Source organism: Cornus florida, unplaced genomic scaffold, assembly GCF_030987335.1.
Source record: "Cornus florida cultivar Cherokee Brave unplaced genomic scaffold, ASM3098733v1 CherokeeBrave_3.0.0_Hap2_Chr10, whole genome shotgun sequence".
Taxonomy (NCBI): domain Eukaryota; kingdom Viridiplantae; phylum Streptophyta; class Magnoliopsida; order Cornales; family Cornaceae; genus Cornus; species Cornus florida.
Window position 1 is genome coordinate 15,594,461 of NW_026775580.1, and position 4,015 is coordinate 15,598,475.

General features: G+C 34.4%; 1 long non-coding RNA gene across 1 annotated transcript; it reads left to right on the plus strand.

Annotated features, from left to right (window-relative positions):
* The first annotated feature begins 421 nt into the window (after positions 1-421).
* On the plus strand, positions 422-3,687 carry LOC132279377 (uncharacterized). The gene is made up of 2 exons (XR_009471308.1): positions 422-1,835; positions 3,196-3,687. It is a non-coding gene; the product is annotated as an uncharacterized LOC132279377 (long non-coding RNA).
* Positions 3,688-4,015: the final 328 nt, after the last annotated feature.

The following is a 4,015-nucleotide window of genomic DNA, read 5'->3' on the forward strand; positions in this document are numbered from 1 at the left end:
CAAAGAAATGTGGAATCTGCTCTCTTGGTAGATCCCATTTACTTTGAAGATTGAGAGCATCTCATGTCTTTCTAGCGACGTTAAACACTAGTTGTATCGAGTTTCTCCTTCGTTGCATGTTAATTTACATTTTATTATTATTTTATTTTATTTTATTTTTCTCTTTCCTTTTGTACATTTATGCATTTTTAAATTCCAAAAGAAAAAAATAAATAAATAACAAAATAAAAAAAAATTTTTTTTTTTTTGTACTGGTTAGTTAGGTTGGTGTTTAATTTTATTTTCATTTGTTATTATTATTATATCTCATTTTAGTGTATATATAGTTCTTTTTAGTTTTGCTTTATTAAAAAATATATATATTGAATAATAATAATAATAATAATAATAAAATAAAAAAAATTTGTAATTGGTAGTATAGGTTGGTATTTGATTTTATTTTAATTTTTAGTATTATTATTTTTGTTTTTATTTCTATATATATTTCATTTTAGTATATATATTTTTTCTTTTTAGGATTGCTTAAATTAAAAAATAAAAATAAAAAATAGTACTAGTTAGTATAGGTTGGTAAGTGATTGTATTTCAATTTTATTTATTATTATTATTTTTATTATTTTTATTTTTTATCTATTTTTCATTTTAGTGTATATATTCTTTTTAGTTATTTATTTTATTTATTTTTATTTTTATTTTTAGTGTATATATTTAAAAAAAAAAAAAAAAAACAAAGGATCGATCTCCACAAAGGGATTGATTAATCCCATGCTTGGCAGAGAGCAACAAAAAATTACCCCATGTGGATTGATCCCCCATCATGTGGATCGTTCCATTTTTGCCATGTATCTCTGCTTTCTCATTCCATAGTAAAGGGAAAAGTTTTTGCCTAAAATTATCGATCCCCCACTCTAAAGATCGAGCGCCATGCCCAAACAAAATTCTTTTTCTTTCCCCAAAAATCTCTAAACCCAATTTCATCGTCCAACCCTCACGGTTGGCTCTTTCTTCCGCGGTGTCGTAAGCCTTCAATTCTGGCGCCATGGCTCTCGGCCTTTGCTTTGCTTCGCCGGTTTAAGACTCGGTTCTTTCTTCTTCTCTTCCGGCGGCCTTGATTTCCTTTGTAAAACGTTGTTGGGTGCGATTACAAGGTGGGGTAACCGTTCCTGAAAAATACCAGCGCCGACGGTTAATTTCTTCTCTAGTCACGGTTGGGTTGCTGTTTTTCGGCGATTTCAGCTGGATTTGAAAGGCGTTGTGGCTGGGTCATTCAACGGCGTCGCATCTGGGTTCTTTCCAACGATCGCAGTTGGGTTTTCTCCGGATCGCGGCTGTTCGTCTTTCTGGTGTCGCGGCTATTCGCTGTTCCTTCCGGCGTTTAGATTGGTTTGTTCTTTCCAGTGCTGGCTGAGTTCTTTTCCGGCGATTTTGACTAGCTATTTTCTCCAGCGATTTTAGCTGGATTTTGGCTGGTTCTTCTTTAGATCGCGACTGTTTCTTTTCCAGCGTTGTTTCCTTTCTAGGTCGTCTTCCAGCGTCACATTTGTTCGTCTTTCCGGTGATTTCGGCTTAGTCTCGCCGGCGATCATGGCTGGGTTCTTCTTTGGCCACGATTTGAGACTCGGCCTTCACTTCGCTTAACTTATCCCATGTGATATTTGATGTGAGTTTGCTAGTATGGTTATACAGCTAGGTTTTTGTATCCAAGTTTGGGGGAGACATCTTTCCTAATGGATCATTGCCAGATTTCATAATCTTTGCCATCACGGTATACTCTTTCCATTAATTTTCATTATTCTCATTACACATCGAGGATAATGAATAGTTTAAGTTTGGGGGTAAGGTCATCATAATTCATTCTATTTTAAGTTAAGCTTTAAATGCATGATGAGATTTGAGATGTGTTTAGCAATGATTTTGAACTTTTGAAGCATATTGCCTTTGAAAAGCAAGTTGTTAGCGTCTAATACTTCTTGTATGCTCTAGGATGCCATTTAGGGGTAAATTTTTAATTTTTGATATCATGTTTGCTCTTGTGGTACACATTATCTTGTTGGTTGAAAATGCTTTGAGAGTTGATTCTATAATTCTACACTTGCACTTACGCACACTAGCATTCAATTTGTGGGGTAGATGCTTAGTTGATTATTGTCTTGGTTTATCCTAATTGAGCTAGTATGCTTTGAAAGCTTTCATTCTTGATAAAATGACCTTGCAAAGAAAAGAAAAAAAGCACTCACCAAAGGTGAGGGAAAAAAAAAAAAACTGCATTCTTTCAACATGTCAACTGATTAAAAAGGAAGACAAGGAAAGAATGTAAGATGTATGATTAGTTTGAGTTCGTAGCCTAGCCATTCTGAGTCATTACGCCCTTAGGAGTGTCTTTACAGTTAACGCCTTAAGACCATCTGGTTTGGGAGTCATTGGCTCAGCGCTTGTTACATAAGGTGATTAGAGAGCTTAAGGAACTTGAACATTGCACATAGTCATACATTTAAAAAAAAAAAAAAATGAAATCATTAAAAAAAAAAATTAATTGTTTGATTGATTAACAAGGTTCATTCAATGTCTTGAGGATTGGTACTATATCTGTATGCTAGTTTGAGGGTAAGGCTATACCACTACTTTGATTTGCTAGGACAGTAACACATTTTGATGCCGGTTCACTTAAAAAGGATGATAGAATTAATTCAATTTGCATGATTAACTTGCTTGATGTGTGGAGGACCATTTTTGCTTACATGATGTTGAAATGTTGAGAATAGCTTAGAAATGGCATAAATTTGCATACTTGAAGTTGTTTACTTTCAACACTTGTTTGATATGTGTCGTTGCTTCTCAAGTAAGAAAAAGTTGTTGATGTTTGTGGGTACCATTTCTGAAAACCCTCACAAGACTTCACTTGTCCACTAGGGGTAACCTAGGGGTTTTAAAAGGCTTGTTGCATATGCTAAATGCAACCGTGATCCCTACGAAAGTGGTGTTATCATTATTTGCTTTATTAGTTCATGGTTGTATATATGTTTATTTCATTCTTGTATACTATAGTTCATTGCTAGGGACTAGCAATATCTAAGTTTGGGGGCGTGATCAGTGCTTAAATGTTACACATTTCAGCACCTAAACTAGGGTATTTTAGTCATTGCATCTATCTTATTTTCATGTTTTAGTTCTAATTTATGTTTTTGTCAATTTCAGGTCAATAAGGTTCAAACGGACTAATTTTGGTTCATTGAAGCCTTTTTGGAGTCAAGTAAAGACATTCAGTAAAAGTTCAGAAAATGGCAAAAAGAGGTCGCAGCCCATTGCTCGTATAGTGTGTTTATTCTTCAAGAGCGGTCAATCTCGGCCTTTGATGATGTTCCCAAAGATGAAGAAGCAAACCAATTAGCTCAGGGCCAAAATGGAGCTAAATAAGGCTTAAATGAAATTTCCTACTCTGGGGGATCGATCCCCCACTATTCACAAGAACTAAAAATGCCCTTGGGGGATCGATCCCCAAGGTTGTGGGATCAATCCCCCAGTACCTGGCAGTATTACGGGATTTTCTTATTTTGGGCTTATTTTTGTAACTTATGGGCTTTAATAGGGTTTGTTACTTAAAGCCCAGTGAGCCATTAGTTTAGGGTTAGTTTTTATTTTATTTAAGGAATTTTTAATTTATTAATTAAAGGAGGATTTTAGGTTTTATTTTTCTATATTGTATTCTTATATTCTCTCTAGAAAACGCGAAAAAGGAAAACGAAGAACAGGCTAGGGCTTGGAAGAAGAGCTCAAAGATGATGAATCCAAGGATGGAGATTATTCTGTCTTCAACTCCATCAACCATGAGTGGCTAATTCTCCTACTAAGGGTTGGATAAACCCTAAGCATGTAACCTATTCTCTCTCTCTTTTCATACTTTTTGGGGATTTAATTGTATTTGATGTATAGTCTTGAATAATATAATTTACTTCTTTCATTTGATTATCTATGTCAATATCATGTTGTCTTATGTGTGTTTGATTGGTAATCAAGT